Raw genomic sequence first — 19,423 nt, forward strand, 5'->3', positions numbered from 1 at the left:
TCGTAACTAGAGGTGGGTAAGAAGGGTGCCGGCCCTCAGCCCTTTTCTGCCGGGGAGGCCGTTTCGTGGGACACAAAAAAAAAAAAAAAAATCTGCATGGTAAGCAGGAAGGTGTTTGGAGGAACAAAATAAAAACCAATTCTTGGTAGATAAATTTCAAACTTGTGGCAGAGATTGTTTACATTTAACCCCCAAATGTGTGTTCGAGTCATAACGCTATTGTCTCCGTATAGTTCATACGTCATTAATTGCGCGTCTTCTAATATACATGTGTATAGAATAGGTTCATTTCGACAGCTGGTTTTGTGTACTTTGATCAGTGGAATCTGAATCTACGAGTTATTTTTTTTTTTTGCAAATGGCCTCTTTCTTTGTTATAAATAGTTCAATTGTTTATAACTGCTTCAGTGGCAGTGAGTTGTGTCGAATAAACTTCCAAACAATTCTTTTAATTTTTGAAATTTCCTTAGATTTTTGATCAAAATAATCTCATACAATTAGTTCTAAATACAATATAGTTACCAATACAAATGTTTATAAAGCATTTAATGGCACTTCAATATATGGAAAAAAATTTACCTTCGTTTTTAAAGTTGGGGGCACTGGTCCTCTGAATAACCCTGAGCGCGATAAACAGTGGCTACGTCGCTGCTGCCAACCGTTTTGATTGGACGTAATGTATAGCGCCAAAAATTGCCTTCTCAGGTAGCCCCGAGATTAAGACTCGCTTTCCTAGAGGTTTCTCGTTGCCTTTTAATCCAAGACTTCCTAAAACGATTGCCCTAACGAAGTATTCGATACAATTAAAGGGATGGCCATGGCTGATACCCACATCAAATATCTCACACATTACCCAGAGTCAAGGCACACGAAGAATCTCGGTATATCAGCTTCAATTTCCATTTATCAGAATGACCGAGAATCGATAGTTTCAGGCAAGTTGATCTTTTCAAAATTAGAATCAAAGCTTTTATCTTAACATTCCCAAAATGCAGACGCACGCGGTTGGTTATTTGACAAAGTTGGCGAGTAACGTTCAATAATCAATCTCAATATATCCCATTCATCATCCAGCTATTAAGCACAACTTGCAGGCCCGTTGAGCATTTATTTTCCGGACACCATCTTAAGAATCCTTCACCAACTGTGGTTATTCGCAAGTATTATAGTTTATCTCCGCTTGTGAGGACGCTTTTAAGTGTAATTGTATGATTGCTGCTCAGTTTTGAGCACGCATCCACCCTTTTTATACATATGCGTATAACTTTGCAAGCATTTTTCAGACCGAGTGAAATTTCTGAGCCCCGGTTTTGACCCAAGACAAAATTACGTTCCACCCTAGTCTTTGAATTCCACTTCCGACAATCGGAACGAGAATTCCACTGTTTAGGGAGCATTCCAGGCGAATTTACTACCGTTAAAAATTCCCTGAGATTAAACCTGGTTTTCCTTTCCTCGTCCATCGCGAAGATCAAGACTTTTATTACTAGCAAACCGTCGTTCGCTTTAATTACCATGTCAAAGATTGCCAGCGCATTTCTCCCATCAACTAGGCTTGGATAGCTATGGGAATTGCGTGTCACCAAATCAACAAGCTCGATACAATATATTGTACCAGATACAATGAAATTCCTGCGATTAACAAGCCCGCTATTCCTGTTATATAACGATTCGTTGTTGCAATATCATTTTACAGTCAAATAATACGCGATGAATTATCGATCCTTCGATCTCTTTAGTAGAGACAAAAAAGGACTTCACCCACAACCGAGTTATTCGATGAAAACCAATCAACGCCAGAATTAATTGGCTTTTCTGAACGGTTCTCACGTATCGACGCATTTGTCTTGATGAGACAGCTGTTATCTTATCATTGATATATCTTTGGGACCCTGAAACCGCTACCAATATAGATGAAGCCAATCAACATCGTAGCGTTTGAATCACAGGCGATTATGGGGATGGATCGGAGTTTGAATCAAACTAATGATGTGGCGGCGAAAAATATCCTTACAAAGAACCGTCGACATGAAAGTGATAGAAACACAGACTAGTAAGATTTCATCTATTCCGTTCTTTGTTTCATTTTCGTATTTACAAAGTTTTCTATACAGTCTATAGAACAAGAAATGATGGTATATATTTGGAATAGATACGTACGGACTATGGGACGTGTTACTCTAGGTATATCGAATTCCGCTGAATCCATTCTCATGCGTATATGGATAGCGTGATTATTATTATTATTAATAGTTATCCTTGTACGCTCTCTCCTGGTTTCAGTTAATCCTCGAACAGTAGGAGCTTTGATTGTGTACTTGATAGTTCCGCAGACATTCCATGGCAATTCAGCAATTCAGACCTCTCTAGCATTATTCCAGCACATGGTTATAAACGTTAGGCTGCTCGAAACAATAGATCGAGATGTCTCGAGGAATGATATGGACAAGGGAATTCAAGACATAACTGGTAATTGTTGTAAAAATAGGGATCCCTTGTATATAGATATGTATGTAAATATTTATGTTTTGTCTATCTGGTACAGAGCATAACAGATTTTAATAGAATTATAGACTCAGGGAAAAAAATCGTTAGGATGTTATACATTAAAAAAATAAACATCCTAGGTATTTGAAATATGATTTCATTGATCATCGTGCGATGAAAAAACATTCGTTCTGACGTACATATTTCTAAATGTGAAAACGTGTATCTTCTGAAGTGAAACTGGATGTTTATATATTAGGTTTAAAACAACTTAAATTCACACTATCTTCAATATTCAGAAATTTTTTTGCGATTCAATATTCCTGAAGATAAATTAAAATACTGGCTAAAGAAGTAATTGCTTACAATGTATCAATTGCTATATTATACAATATATTGCGTTGGCGTTAGCGAAGAATTTCTTGGTGTCCCTCGAAAGATCATCTTAATTCAAAGAAGCAGAAAGTATTAATGCGGGAATTTCACATTTAGACTATAAAAAAACACATAGATATATACGCTAGACTCTGCAACTCATATCGGTCAATGTACTTTACAATTATGTTTGTACTTCACACATTCATTTAGAACGTACTGATAAGGTTCTAGTTGTACCTGCGCAGGTGTTACTGTAAGAAGCGTTTCGTCCTATTTATATCCGTTGTCGCGTGAATCACTCGTAGTATTTGTACATGCAGCTTACTAATAATTTGATGATAGATGAAAGTAGTGGTTTACAAAACAATGTCATCAATTCGAGTTGTCATTACTTTCTTCCTAATGATATTTCAGACGTCTTTAACGATAGGAGAATTAGTGCTGAAATAAAACCGATACAGGCACTCACGTAAGATGTCCTGCAATCTTTGTAAGCGTTCCGGCATTGCAGTGGCGAATTAATTATCGAAACTGCAGAACTACTGCACGTCAACAAACCGTAAGCAAACGATGTTGCATCTGAGTAATGGTGGCTTTTATGTTACAAATATATGGATGAAAATCAGCGTAAGTAGAATAACTAGAATAGAAGCTTTGTTTAGCATCCAGCTTTGTCTCTGAAACATGAATTTAATCACGCCGGTTCCACGGCCGGTAATTGGGTTGAATCGTGTTTCGAATGGGGAGCGAATCATTCGGCTTCCCGCTTTACACCAGACGAATCAAAGGATGAAGAGGATATCCGACTCTTTAACCCCGCTGCCGAGAATTCTTTGACCATAGTTCAAACCGCTCCGTGAGATTGAGGATGCGGGTTGGAATGATCGGAGTTTTCCGTCGTGGTTTTTTTCAAATCTGGCACAAAAGCTGTGTGGGCAAATTTTCGAGCTGAGATTATATACGGATAAATTTTCAACGATGCAGTCAACAGATAAAAGTTGCGGAATTTGTTGAGATTCGAGAAGAGTAGGCAAAAAAAAATAAAAATATTGCGAATCGCTGTCGTCATCACAGTAATAACATTTTCTTATCGCCCTGCATTTTCACCTACTATATATATATGTAAGTGTAAGACTTTATTTCTGTCTAATACAATTATGGAATACATAGGAATCAGATTTCCATGGATAGTCTCTTCGATGTAGAGCCTCGAAGTCCAGATACCTACAACACAAACGCGTACAATTAGGCGAACCGGAAGACGTCGCGACTAGAAATGCAGGCTTTTGTCCAACTACTTACGGAGTGCCGGCTAATTGAATATCCGCTCATCCCGACTTCCTAGATTCCTCTTAGCGGGTGACCAGATACAGTTGAGGAAGATGTGTAACCGCTGTCGTAATTGATGGCCCGATTCATTCGACGGATGCATGCAGATTCCTGAAAAGTTTATAATGTAAAAAAGTCTTTCAAATTTATACAATATCAATTTAGACTAACGACCCACGAACGCAATTAGGTGATTCATGAATTAGTCGTAGGTATTCCGTTGTCAATACCTATAAATATAATATCAACCGGCCGGTGACAAATAGTGTAATTCACTGACCGGGTGAATTTCGGAACGAGGTACAAGGTTTCCGTTCTTTGTAGTTACGTATGAATCGAGACGACGGAGCTTATCGATTGCTATTAAGCAGGAAGAATGATTGACCCACTTCAAGTTACGGACGAAAACTAACATGCTCGACACAAGTTGATGTGTATACGGCACGGCATATTATAGTACCTCGCACACAGTGAGCAAACATACGGACCCTCCCATTCAGCAACCCGTTCCGAACCTGCAGAGCGTATATTCTCTCACCTCTTCAAGAAGCAAGTCACGTAAAGTGAAAATAAACTCGGCCAGCACGTTTTGACGATGTTACATCTAGGGGGGTGGGGGGTGCATCTTAAAGGGGGATAGGTGCGGAATGTGTGAAGGTAATTTTTAAAAATTGTGAAGTTTCTTTTGTCTCGTATTATCGAAGGCGACGTAACACGAAACGTTGTTGACCTGCAAGATAATGAAATGTAGAATCTGAACGGACGCGACTCGTATTCGACGAGGAGAGGCAGTTAACGTTTAAAGTTTCCTGACTCTCAGATTTTCGTAAATTATCTCAGGCTCTCGAAAGTCTAATCTATGAACTCGTATCCTTGGATTGGAAAGCTGATAGAACGAATAAACACGAATAAAGTTGGTTTTACGAAACGAGCGAAATGTGGTAGTTTGCATCTGTTTTCTGATTCCGAATTCATTCCACTGTTTACTACGTTTCGCATCCAACTCTGACGAGGAGTCAATTCTTGTACATCGGACTTTTTACTGCAGGGATATATTCGTTTGATCGCGCGTAACACGAAGAGCAGAAAATTTCGGGAATATACTTAATGTGTAACGGTGATGACAGTTCCGACAGTAATAAATTCATTAGAACTGTCAGGATTTACTGTTATAGCTACAACGTAAAATCATAGTCGATTTGTGATGACAAAATAACACTCAAAGCGTACGTAAGTCTTTCGAGGGTTTATTTCGCGAACGCAAACGACATCGAGGTAAAAAGTCTGGCGTTTGAGATTCGGTAAATATTATTATTACGGTAACGTCAGAGGAAATCAGATCAGAGATAACGAGAGAGTATCAGATCTGAGGCGCGTGCAGCAGTCCGTGAATTTCTATCGCGATGCTGGACAACCGTCCCACACATATGACGTTACAAGTGCTAGATTTGAATTTGCATATTTTGCGGTAGACACGTAACGTCGGGAAGTTTGAGGGCGGTGTAAAGAGGTGATTCACGCAATATGCTAATGTATTCTAAAAGTTCTTTGTCGCCCATAACAATATTAGGATGCGACCTCCTCAAAGGACTTCCTTTCCTCCGTTAGGGTGATCTGGTTTCACCACGAGTTCATACTTCGAGAGATCAATGCGATGAGAAGAGTGTATCTAAAATGGATGCGAAAGAAAACTGTGAGAAGTGTCGACTTCGAGTACTTTATAGTTAAGTTTCTAACTTGGAACAAATGAAGGATGTGAGTGTCGGACTTTGAACGCGTCTCTATGGTACCGTGACGTAATCATGGCATCTGGCAGAATTCACGAGTGATACGAGTGGCAATTTGTTCGTTGGCTAAAACTTGAGTTGAAAAGAGATGATGATAATTGAAAACGTGGGGACGCTGGTCTCTCAAATTACACTTTGAGGTATGGAATATAGTGCCCAGTGGAAAGAGCCTGGCATGCAGAAAAAAAGTTACCAATTGGTGCTTCGTTATATAGAGTAGCTAATTATGAAACAAAAGCTCGAGGTCATGTTAAAGCTTCTGTGTAGCCGCGGGACTTTCGAGAAGTTTGTAATTACGAGCGAGGAATTCTACTCGGTAGGATTGAATCGTTAGCGTGTTTATAAGCAGCTAGGTATCTGAGATGAAATTGTATCGAATCCAAACTATCGTTATCGACTAATTGAGACGTGAATTGAAGATGTGCCTCAGAAATTGAAATTCTTTTACGCAACCCGTTTCATTATTTCTCATTGATATCTGCTAACATCACATATAGTAGCTTCAACGTGAAAAGTGTCCACTGTATTGGACGGTTTACTACCTAGGCAACCGAATCGATTTCTGTCCGATAATAATCCTACGTCAATATTTCCTGTGGCACGGTACTATTAGGTAATTTGTATGACGTAAAAATATAATCACCTTCATGTTCGCAGAGTTGAATATATCGATATGGAAAGTATCAGACATTTGTACGATGTAGGATCAGATGGGTACCAGTTAGTCAACTATAGGAAATTGGCTGTTGTAAGGATTTCCAGCTGAACTCTTGCGCGTCGAAACTTGAATCCTGTGTGCATCTTCGGAAGAGTACCGGATATGACGTAAGAGATAAGAAAGTCAGACTAATCAGACTTCATTCGTTTTTTCGTTCAATGAATGCGACCCAGGATCTCCTCAAGGTCTGTTTTCTCTCTCTATTCTGCTCTATTTTCGCGAAGCATTCTGTCCAAAACTCGAAAACATGAACTCAGTTTGTCGCCATTATTCAGGTACTTTGTACACCGCTCAGCGGTAAATTCTTCGTGCGGTAAATATTGTAGAACTAACCGGTGGTAAAACGTTTTATGATCCCACAACCGTATGGTACCGTCTGCTTTTGATGCGACACACTTTGTATCGCCAGTTATTCCTGCACGTAATATGATTCTGCTGTCTGAAAACGAGCGAATCTCAAGAAAGAACCACGTATACTATTATATCCAATAATTAAGATCAGGCGTTATTGGCACCGGTATTTTTATCGCGGTCCCAGCTACTCACATTGGTATAGATATAACAGCAAGAATGCTAGGATGATTTTGGACTTCCACCCGACTCGCGTCCCAAAACCTATATCTGATTCCACTTCCTCCTCTGACACTTCGGTCGGATACGATGTTGACCCAATTTCGGTTGTACCAGTCGGCGATGTGTTACCGCCTGCTCTGATCAAATCTGATAGCGAAACAGGGACTCGGGAATACCGACAAGTCCACTTCCAATGCAGCTGCAGTTCATCGTATCCTCACTGCACTTCGCGAAGTAGGCCTGTAGGACTCGCGAAACGTACCATATCCCAACTTTTCCTCAACTGCTGCACTATTCACATACATCGAGAGTCAGGCACTTCGGTGCATGCCGTGGCTGCATGTCAGAGGCTGGTATAACACAGTGCAACACGGCACGCGACGCTCCCTGCGGTCCTTGGGTGAATAACCCGAAGTTCTGCACATCGGTGCAGCAGTGGTACAAGACAAACGAGCACTTTGCGGTCAGGAATGAATGAAACAAGTTTCGAACTGATCGTGGGCCGGTTGAGTCGGCTCGGAATGATTCGCCTTGATTGAAAGTTGCTAGGTCATGACGAAGACGGGTACCATCGAGTATTTTCATCATCAAACATGGTATCCATGTTGTACTAGTATCTCATACTTGGCATCGTCGATGTCGACGTCGATCTACGATGTCACATTGAAAATAATCTAACGTTTCGACGCGTTTGTTTCATTCTGCAGTCTATCGGGTATACTTACTTCAGCGATTTTTCTTCCCTCAATTACGATTAGTTGGCTCCAACTCCGACGGAGAATAATTACACCCATACGATCATTTGACGTCGTAGTAATTTCACTTCGTTGCTTTTACCTTCTCAGTTGTGCAACGGATAAACCATTTCTTAGCTGTGCTGTTTTTTGTCCGTCTCTGAAAGATCTCATGCTTTCGGGAAAATTGTCCGAGAGGCAGAGATAACGAATGAGCTGCGTGAGAAGAAGATCATGCGATATACTACACTTTTACACGATCATTTGCTAATTTAATTGTTTCTGGTTACACAAACTTCCAGACCCCATGGAAAAGTAATATTTCTTAGCGAACACTTCATTCTACTAACTAGTCGGTATTTTTAGCTTTGTAATATAAGTGTAGTGTAGGAAGTATCGCGCAACTCTCATACTTCCGCATTCATTTTGCTGAACGTATAAAAGTAGCGATAAATCAACAGGGATTTTGATTCCACGAGATGCACTTTTTTTTAAGTCTTCAAATTTTCCGACGATTCGAAATACTTTTAGCTCCCATAAATCAGAGTAGCAAATAGGCGGCGTAATGTGCAGGCCTGCGAATTTATTTCAAATAAGTCGTAAAACTGGCGATAAAATCGCAAAATTCTTTAAACTCTTCTCTTCCAATTCCGCTGGTCGGTATTTTTCTTCTTCGTTTTTTTTTCCACGTACATAAACCGAAGACGATTATTTTCAGGCGTTATTTTTCATCAAGCATTATACTGGCGTGAAATTTTCATCCTCTCAACGGTACTTTCGTCGTTTCATTTCATCCAATTACCATTTTCCAGCTGCACGATTCCCGATCGAATCTGAGATAGTAACTCCTCTAAAAGTACTTCTCTAATGAAAGCCCGAAATATATTAGGTGAAAAGTTATCTAATATCAGATAAATTTTCTCAACTAAATCGTAAAGTCAAAAAATAGTCGTGACTGATCTCGAGGGAGTTCAAGCCGCAGATAGGCTTGTACTTTACATCTGAATATTTGGTGATGAGAGTGGGGAATAGCGTGGGTACCGTCTTCAGACCGAAAAGGTAGTGTAAAAGTGGCATTCATATTTATGACAGACGGTAGTTTAATACGTATGAATGACTTGCCAAAAGGATGATGTAAAACGGTCCGAACAGCGTTTCAAATATTACCAAGGAATATCCGCAAGTATTAATTAAATAACTAAGTAAAGTTTCGTTTACATCGTCGAGAAAACCACGTGGCTATATTTCTATTCAATTTGGCCTCCATCCAAACCGAAATGATCACTTTCAATAAACATTATATTTAATAGCAACATAAAAACGTGCAACCTTCAACTTTTTTATTGATACTATAATTATTCTCTTTAATAAACGCGAGTGAGGTAGGTTAGAAGAGATCGATGCATCCGTTCTTCCATTCGATGAAAAATTCAGTCTGTTTATATGAAAACTTTTGTGAAATTTGCAGAAAGTTTGCAAGATTTTCCTTCACTCCAGACCTTCTGGTGTATCGTACGTTTTTCATGCAAGATTGAAGAGGATAGGATGGCTGTAACGCGAAGGCGATCGTTGTGGCAGGTCCGTTACTTCATCAACTAAACAAACTTCATCCGGATCAGGGATTAGCGCGTTGGAACCGAAAACCGGCGTGCCGGATATGGTATAAGAAAGATTAAGTACATAATGCGAATTAGGAAAGTTAGAGTTTCTTCCATTTGGTTCTTACAGGCATAGCCAGCTCCGTTCGGAGTTCTTCGCTCGAACCTCAGAGCCATGAATCAACATCCAGATGTTTTACGAACTTCCCACTCGACCGACCCACGCGAATTACACCGAGGGGATGTCGGCTATATACGATATAGATACCTGCAGCAGAAACGGACTCACGAAAGGAATTCACGTTAACTATCAAAGCTGGCAGACGACGGCTGCTGGATGGCAGGTACAACGAGTGCTCGGCGACATCGTCGTTTGCATATGAATGAAAAATTACTGCAGGTATGCATTCCGACTGAACCGGCAAACGGCAATTGAATCCGAAGAATCCCCGCGGCAATGTAGCGCGGTTCTAACGAGAGCTAATTAAATATCATTCCGACACAGGCAGCGTAAAATGTCCGTCTCTTTAATAAGGGACTTTTGTGACGGAACCATCAATTTCCACATGTCAAAATTCACTGGTACGAGACAGTGAAAAGTGCCGAGTGCTGCAGAATTGGAACGAGCTCTGCGAATAGCGAGGTAGATTAGATTAGATTAGATTTCATCGCAGCCAGTCTTTGGCTGAAAATCGTAATAGCGTGGAGACATGGAAACGGCGTGTTTCGTTAATCACTTTAACCTATTTAGAGCAAGTAGATGTATTAGAATTTTAGAATACTTTTACCCCTGTATCAGGCCAACTGCTCAAATCTGAAATCCGTTCCTTATTCGTGTATCTACCTAGCAGGAATCTTCAGCCAAATACACAATCACACGTGACCCCTCAAAAGCTCCAGCACAATATTCGTTCCTCGTGGAAAAAAGGTCGGGCTAGATCCAATCAATTGATTAGTGTGAAGTTAAATATTACCGAGTTATCGTAAACTTTCCCCAATCCCAAACATCGTCGATGATTTCATAAACGCTTGTGCAAACTCCTGTAACGCGGACATGAACGTCGGGTCTGCGTAGGTTTGGTAAAGTCTTTACCTCGTTAAGATCGAGTCATCGATACGTTGCGATTCTTCACAACACGATTTCGTGATCTTCGTATCACTACGTTATATCCCGAGTCGGAAGATTCTTGGCAGACGAAAGATTATCGCACCTATATAATTATAAGCACCTGTTGTTAAATTCACGTGACTCGATTCAGCGTTGTTAAAAACGAAAACATCCCTGCCGAATTTAAGAGCTGACAATCGGTGAACGTTGGCAAAATCGTAAGGCTGTTACGCCAGAGCAGTGGACGCTGGTCAATAAATTCTTTGTCAATCATCAGCCCAAGGCAGAGTCAGGATGTGGGTGTTCTGCCTTCAGAGGGTTGCAGGTCAAGGGCCGAGAAGAGAGCCGGGAAGGGACCCTCAGGTGTAAAATGTGGTGTTATTGATTTCTTGACTGGCAGGTTCACCCCTTTACCACCCTGCCAAGGATCGGCCAACCTGCAGGGAACTGCTGTTCGGACGGAGGTTGGCTGTTATGAAAATGGACAGGGGTTGTGAGAAAATCTTACATTTCAACCTACGGTTACCGGCTAAAGAAGTCATGATACTCGTTCCAGTTCGAACAAATAAGAGCCGTTTGCCCTGCTTGGCTGCAGAAGTTCGATACTCCGCACACGCGTCGATCTGACGAGTTTTTAAATCAAGAGAAGGACGATAATACGTGATTTACGAGGACGTATTCACGCGGAAGGACGAGACCTAAAAGATTTACATGGACGACGATATAACATAACGGTAATACTTTTGTGAGTAAAAATTACTTCGAACATTTGCGAATATAAGTTTATCAAGTTAATAAGCAATGCTTACCATAATACCTGTAATTTTTACTAAAAAAAAAGTGATGTTCGTATAATTACCGTAAAGCATGTAAAGCGAACAGGTTTTTTTCCCGTGTATTACCTGTCTTTGAGACTGTAGAGTCGCGGTGATGTCGAGCAAGGATCGATCGACTAACAAGAGGGAAAAAATAAGGTCGGCAAAATGAGTTACGTTAAAGTATATTGTTGGTGGTATTTTGTGCCAGATGTTGCGACGTAGCCACCGAGTATAGCAGGAGAGAATTCAAGTCGTTGATGTTTATCCGGATGAAACGGGACTCGAGCTACTTGAATTGGTGAGGTGACAAGAAAATTCAATTATCGTGACAGGCAGTTAAAGGGGTAAACTAAACAATCTGGTTGTATATTATTTGATCTCGTCTTGCAATGAGAAATAATTACAACGAACTGATATCTTGTTTTAAATAATGATGTCAGACGACCCCGTGACCCCGTACATACGACATCGTTGTTGATGAAACTCAATAAACTCACGGTGATCACAAAACGCTATTTTCAAACCACTCAAAAACATTGTTCGTTCGATCAAGCGAAGCTCAAGATGCGGATGAAAAGTTGGGCGTTTCAAAGCTCTTTATAAAGGTTTTTGGCTGATTAATACGAAGCCACTTTGTTCCCGTGGGAGCCTTCGGTAGTCATCCGATACTCCGTCTTTCTTACCTTCTTTGACTCTGGTGAAGAAAAATTTAGAACGATAGCTGTAAGGTGTTTTCACGTAAAACATAGCTGGTTTTAGTCGGTGTAATCAAATTCGCGATGAAGGACGGTACTCGTCTGATTGAACGAACCTGTGCCGGTTCGTACTGGCTTTTCAATTACGTAATGTCACTCCACTTTAATTAGGGATTAACTGGAGCTTGTGGAAATCAGCAATCTTGAAGATCCCCACGATTCACTCAGTTTACTCCAGTTCAACGGCATGTAAGAGATCTCGAAATATGCCAAAAGTATCGCTGAATCTTATCGATCGAGAAAAAAAATTTACGCCCAACTTTGGAAAAACTCGACCAAGTTTTCGTTTACTTTCCCCAAGGGCATCAGATTTTTGGGTGAATGCCTGCACACTCTTGTACTTTCACTGATCATTTTCTAGACAAATAAAGCCGAGTTCATCGCGCATCAGACCGAGAATCCCTCGCTACACGCTTCGCTTGTTTACCACAAATATAATTTGTTGTACACACAATCCATAGCGACGCCTTCGGTACTGTGGTACGTACTTATTAATGGATTCTGTTTTGTTCCAACTAAAGTAGAACCATAGAAACAATGACTAGAAGAACTGTGGATACTATTAAAAAAAAAAAATGAATTGGGTGAGTTAGCGAGTTTTACAATTGATTGAAAAACTGCTCTTTCACATATACAACGAATGCGGTTTTCCTCTGATTTCACTGAATCCATGTCGAAACAATAGATTGTAGTGATATAGATAACAGTACACGCTTCCATAGCGATTTAAAATATGATACACATCGGGTTATTACCGAGTTCACTATGGAAATATCACGTCACAATTTTCCACCCCTGAATCGATGACGGAATATTTTTCACAGACTGTGAGATAAATTTCCGCAGCCTTGTGCCACATCTAATTACCTTCAACGATCCTCGATGGCGGATTGTTAAGTGGTTTACTACGTTGGTGACGAAAATTTTAATTTCCAATCAGGGGAATAATTGAATACAGGAAATCTCCGTGAAAATCTCTGGAGTATTGTTAGCTTATACGTGGCACGTTATTATTGGAGAAAAAATTATTAGGTATGGAGTTCAGACGATGTAGAAACGTAAGCAGGTAGGTAAGAAGAAAGAATAAATTTATTCCCGGCTGGTAAACGGCTTCTGCGCTTTTTCAATTCGTGCCTAGTTCTACCAAGACACATGGCGCTTAGAAGCTGTATAGGCTTCCGTTTAAAATTCAAAAGCTCCGAAGTCCCCGCCTCCTCAGTTACCGACCTCCGCCGTCGCCGTCATCTCCTTAAGAAGGGTCGGCCGCAGAGGGTCCTTGCGACTCCGAGTGAAGTAAAGGCACGCGATAATTACACTACGCTCTGGTTCCATTGTCACTTGGCACCCTCTGGGATCTTGCTAGTGCTGAAAAATTCGAGAAACCGCTTGTTCAGTTTTACCACGAGGTACGACAACTCGGTCCATGATCCAGTGGTAGGATTCAGACGGAATTTGTAAGAGGCACACAAGGGATTCTGGAAATTTTACTTGAAATCGGTCGGGCGGAAAACGAGACAAAGAAATTCAGACGGTGACTTTTTTAGAGTGCCGACTTTGGATCGGCGGTACAAGCGTGTTTATTGTCAAAACTTTAGAGGTTGAGAATTTCACGCCTTTCCAGGTACTTGATTGAACCCGTCCCGGGTTAAGTGACGAAACAAGAGCGTTGCTTTGCCGAGATAAACGGCTTGGTTTTCGGAAGTTTATACAAGAGATTTTCATGGTGAAAATTTTCTAAAAATTTCTAATGGCTACTGGCCACCATTTCCCTGGCTTAAGACAAGGTGTTTTCTTCTTTTTCTTTTTTTTTCTAACAACGGTCCGTTCGTAAACGTTACCTAGAAATAGCGAGAATCTATTTACAGTCGAAAATTGAACCTCCGCGTGAAATAATGGTGGCTCGTGAAGCTCGAGACAGGGTTGATGATTTTCTTACCCTGATATACCGTATTCAGATGAAATTTATTAGCATTACGGCTTGCCAAGAGTCTGCATTTCAGATGGGGTTATTTCCGTTTTCAGTAACGCGAGTACAGGTGGTACTATTAAAATTTACTGCATGTTTTACTCGTCTTGATATCTCGGCAGATGAGATTATTTTGAGGCGAAAGCGTCCCGGCGTTATTAATGCAAAGCTCCAATTATTCGGAGGAAGAAAATCGATGCTACGACGATGTAATATCGCTAATTGGATATACAATCATTAATCCCATCATTTCTTAATCCTGAAACCCGTTTAAGATTGATGAAATTTTGTAAAATTTTCATTGTATTTTGCGGAATCTTGGTTGCTACATTGAAACTTCCGTAAACGATTCATTACCGTTGGAAAACGTTCTCAGTAATAGCCAAGTAAAAACTGTCGCCGACTTCTAATTACTTACACAGATCGTCGCTCTCCATTCGCTGTTTTACTTAGGCGCTGAATGCAGATAAACGTGAGAAACCTCGCCAGTTTCATGCCATGGAAAACAACACTTTATGCGCAGGAGTATTTGCTGTATTATTTTCATCTCCATGTACTCACACAAACATATTTATCCGTGTGAGAGTCTCCCTTCGTATATAAAATTTATTCTGCCGTTGCAGGGGAGGCAAAGAGCCGAAGATTTCCCGCCGTCGTATAATTCCTCAGCGGATATTCACAAGCATTTTTATTCCTCCCTTTCATTCAAAACAACGCGTATTCCACTCGTGCTTTTTTTCATTTACTGCACCGATCGGTTTTCCTCAGTTCATCTATTCAGCGGCGTATCTATGAAATCGCGTTGAATATCGTTACGATCTGATCATCCTCGGTCATAAGAAGAAAATGAAATTTTTCGACATGCATCTATAATTCGTCGATCAATAAATCAAATGATGATGTACCAAAGTTTAAAGAAAATCTGAATAGTGAAAAGCACTGCAAGCGCATGAAGGGTGTAGATTCTATTCCGCCTAATATAAATTGACGATCGTCTGAAAGACGGTTATGAAATTCACGGAAATACTTATAGAAAAAGAGGATTTCCTTTCTAGAGTGGATGTTATTATTTTCACAGCAGTATACCAGCAGCGACAGGTATGACGGTATTAAGTTTTCACCGTGTCGCGACAGCGGTTGAGCTCGACTACTCGTTGGACGCGAATACGCGTATATTGGATTTTCTACCGAGTAGATATAATAGCCAGGATTTTGCTTCGCGCATCTCGCCGTCGTCTCGTAAGCTTTATTAAGCATGCAGCTGCATGCATGGGAGTGTTTGCATTGTATCCGATATTAATCACCTCACCTTGTGTACAAAGGCGTACGCGTATCAATTGACGATGATTATTTTGCCATTAGATTCACGTCTATAGATACTTCCGTGGGTTTCAAGTCGAGTACCAAAACGCGAGGTAACTTCGACCTGCATCTCGGGCTGAACGAGGATGATGATGATAACGTGGAGCTGTTTGCCATTAATCACGCCCCGGATTTCGACTACATACATGCGATTACGATAAATTATTTATAACAATCAAATAAACATTAAAATTTCATCATTGCTATACGGTTATTACAGTTTTTATTATTATTTAACGGCTTTAGATACAGGAATTGATGTTTCATTTAGGATTTGTTGCAAAATAAAAATCATGAATATTCCAATACAGACGTTCAATTTATTGCGCTGTTTAATTACGGTTCATTAACAGAAAACAAAGCCAGCGTGTTACTAATTTAATTAGTAATACAGCTTAATAATAAACTCTGTCGCTGATGGCAGAGCCGGTGGGGAATGAAACGGATCAAAAATTCACAGGAGGTGAAGCTTACTTTTTCACGCTCAGAGTAAAGATTGGTTAGAAATTATGTTTGACTAAAACCAATGAGAAGAAAAAAGAGCGACGAAAAGATACCCCTTTGTTCGCTTCTGCAATAAAAAAATCTTTGCCCCGCAGTTCAACGTGATTCAATTCACCCCTTATATAACACATTCATTTTCTGGTAAAGAAGGTTATTTTACCTTTATTCTTGCCATCTGGATATTTGTCAGACGTCCGATAGTACAGTAGATCCCAAGTAAAAAATGGATCAAAGGCTGCGTAAAAAATGGAAACAGCGTTCTAATTGGCACCGATTTGATGTGCATATTTGGAACAAAAATGTGAAGAGCCTGTATAGGTATGTACGGTTGATATTCAAATAGATTCATACTCTCCATAAATTGTTCCGATTGAATAATCGAGTTTGGTTGATCGAGTGGTATTGATTTGCACAATAAATACGGTACTTCAGCCATAAGTAATTAATCAGAAGAGCACATGAATCTTGCGGACTGTATAGGTACTTGTACGTATATCATTGAGTGATAAGGTAATTGTTTATCTCACGGTGTGATATTGTGTAAAATAAAATAAGGCCGTGCAATTCAACGGCAATTGTTGAGTTATAAATTACTTTTCACACGAGTCGTAAACTCGGAACAAGAGAATAGAACAGTGACAAAAGGGTATTAAAATGCAGACGTATATATATATTTATATAAATGTAGGTATAAAGTTGCCTCGTAACGCAAAAAAATGAGTTACCATTTGGATAAGAAAAAAAGAAGTCGTAAAACGTAAAGTACGTCACGGGCAATTATACGTTAATATGTAGCCACGTATAGGGGTATAAATTCCTCGTCGTTTCAACAAACTTAGGTAGGGAATTCTCCCTTGTTGGCTTCTTAAGTTTCGCCGTAACCCGCCGTCCCTCGAAGCAATACTTCTCGAACCAAGCCACTCTCCGTAAACCGTTTTATCAAGGAATTATTTCCACAAAATTTAGGGTAATTTAATGTCGGAAGGATTTTTTACCTTTATTAATGGAATCAAATTTTCCATTGTATAATTATCATGTTTTTTCGCCATCAGTGAAAAATGGCAACGTTATCAATCACTTTAATTGGTTTTAAATATTTTTCCATTTTACCAAAGTCATGGAATATAAAGAAAACAACGGTTAAACAGCGTTTAACATAGTTTCTTCAATATTATATCCTACAAAATAATCGGAGGTAGTTTTTTTATTCGATCGAGCAACTGCAACACTCCATTTGCACAATTTCTGTGAGTAACGATACTGAGAGAATAATCAAACCACTGACATGACCTCTAAATTTGACAAAGTGCGTATACCGTAGACTCTGAGATTTCAAAGATTGCATGGAATAGCATGAATTTTGACTCCACGTTACGATAATCGATATTAATTCTGCTCGGTAACTTTAATATTTTTCCATTTTACGCGGAGAAATTGAGCCGTGCTTTTTATCGACCCGCAATAATGCAATACAATTGAAATTTCGAATTGATACATTTCACTCTGTAAATGACTGTATATACCGACGATACTGATCCCTAATGGTTCTATCACTGATTGATGAGTGTAACCTGATCCGCTACTCTTTGATCAATTATTCTCTCGATCTGGATATGGGATGGTAATTTCTAAGTGAAAAAGATTCGAATCCATGAATAAAAATAAAGAAACCATCAATTTCTCACTCACGGTATGCTGAAGGGGGGAAAAAAGAAACGTCAAAGAACAGTTAGTCCAACAAATAAATTCATATTCTTCAACGAGATACAGTTTTCAAACAAGCTGTCAATCCAGATGTACTAACTTAATTTGATGGCAAAAACTTCTCCGAGTTGTTTAAGGAACATATGCCATGGAGTAGAATGTGTGAGTGCGCAGATCCATACGTACATACACACACCCATATACACAAACATATACGTATACATCCGTATACACTTTTCTCCTAAAACAGTAAATCTTTGAAATACCACGACTCTTGTGAAAATAAATTTCCTTGCGGCGAGAAGCGAAAGGGTGGAAGCTTAGGGGTCTGGTTCTTTGGAATGACTGTTAAGTACACCCACGTCTACCGGTGACTTGGAGCGATCAGCGCCCAAGAGCTTTTGGTTGAAATTCATGAGCTTTCGGTTGAAATTGATCTGTTGAACTGGTGCAGAAGAGTAATCAAAACCTACTCGGTCATTGCATGCTTATAACAATGACGGGCGTTTCATGTGAAATGAGACGAGTAATAACGACGGTGCTTGCGCCATTAATTTACTTAAACAAACGAATCGGCATAGTTACATGTGTATTAGTGCACGTAGCTGAACGACGACGCCGACGACGACGACGACGAGTACGGATATATTTTTGAGTTTGAGTCGTCATGACGACGGTGGGCGCCGCTGGTGCTGCCGATGGTCGTCGTTGGAGGCGCGCGTCGACGAGCCGACGGCGCCCGACGGACCTCGAGAGTGCGTCGCGACGTCCACCACGTTTCTGGCTTGAGTTAGTGTTGACGTTGTGCGCGCCGGCTAAGCCCACGACGTGTTGCGCCGCGTGTCCAAAAGTGTGTAAGGCTGTTGCTGCCGTCGCCTGCACCGAAACTATTCAGTCCCCGCTTGTTATATCATTGCTTTAGGCGTTATGGAACTAACGTGATAAAAAAATTAAAAGAAAAAATTTAAAATCCAAAAATAACAAAACACAACCAATCGGGCGTGACAGTATATTAATATATGCACATGCGTATTATATCAATTCATATCGAAAGTGTGGAGTATAACATGCCTTATACCTGAACAACAAAAGAAAAAAAAGAAACCCGCGAAACAGAAAACAAAAATCTGCCTTAACGGAGAGCCGAAAAAAAAAAACGTTTGTCAATTGTCCATATTGTGCACGAAAAACATTTAAAAAAAAAACAAACAAACAAACAACAACAAAAATAAAACCAACAAAAAATCTGAAGCAAAAAACTAAAAATTTTTAACTTAAAGAAAGGGAAGATAGAAACGAGAAAGGAATTGTAATAGAGTAAAGTAATCAAGAAAAGAAAGAGACCAGAGAACAGAAAGGAGAGCAAGAAACGGTGATCGTGTGCAGGCTAAAGTTTTACCAGATTGCCATTATCATCTACAAAAATAAGAAAAAAAAGAGAAAAAAAAGCCAAAAGAAAAAAGAAAAGAAAATAACACGGTAAGCTGAATTCGCAAGACATAAAAAATAACCTTGTCTTATATTCCCCCCCAACTGCCACCCCTCATTAAACTAAGCTTTCGACGCCGTCGATAATTTACATACCATATAATGCATATATCT

The 19,423-nt window shown here is 39.9% G+C and overlaps 1 protein-coding gene and 1 long non-coding RNA gene across 3 annotated transcripts in view; one reads left to right on the forward strand and one right to left on the reverse strand.

Annotated features, from left to right (window-relative positions):
• Positions 1 to 3,053: 3,053 nt before the first annotated feature.
• LOC124413383 overlaps positions 3,054 to 19,423 on the reverse strand; it is a 114,068-nt gene continuing 97,698 nt past the window's right edge. Inside the window, exons 3-4 of the long non-coding RNA XR_006929863.1 lie at positions 4,168 to 4,305; positions 3,054 to 3,780 (exon numbers count right to left, since the gene is read on the reverse strand). This is a non-coding gene — a long non-coding RNA (uncharacterized LOC124413383). The remainder of the gene's footprint in view (positions 3,781 to 4,167; positions 4,306 to 19,423) is intronic.
• LOC124413371 (small conductance calcium-activated potassium channel protein) overlaps positions 18,567 to 19,423 on the forward strand; it is a 148,466-nt gene continuing 147,609 nt past the window's right edge. For both annotated transcript variants that reach the window (XM_046893903.1, XM_046893904.1), the window contains exon 1: positions 18,567 to 19,300. The gene's annotated coding sequence lies outside the window, so the exon portion shown is untranslated. The remainder of the gene's footprint in view (positions 19,301 to 19,423) is intronic.

Source organism: Diprion similis, chromosome 12 (genome assembly GCF_021155765.1).
Source record: "Diprion similis isolate iyDipSimi1 chromosome 12, iyDipSimi1.1, whole genome shotgun sequence".
Classification (NCBI taxonomy): Eukaryota; Metazoa; Arthropoda; class Insecta; order Hymenoptera; family Diprionidae; genus Diprion; species Diprion similis.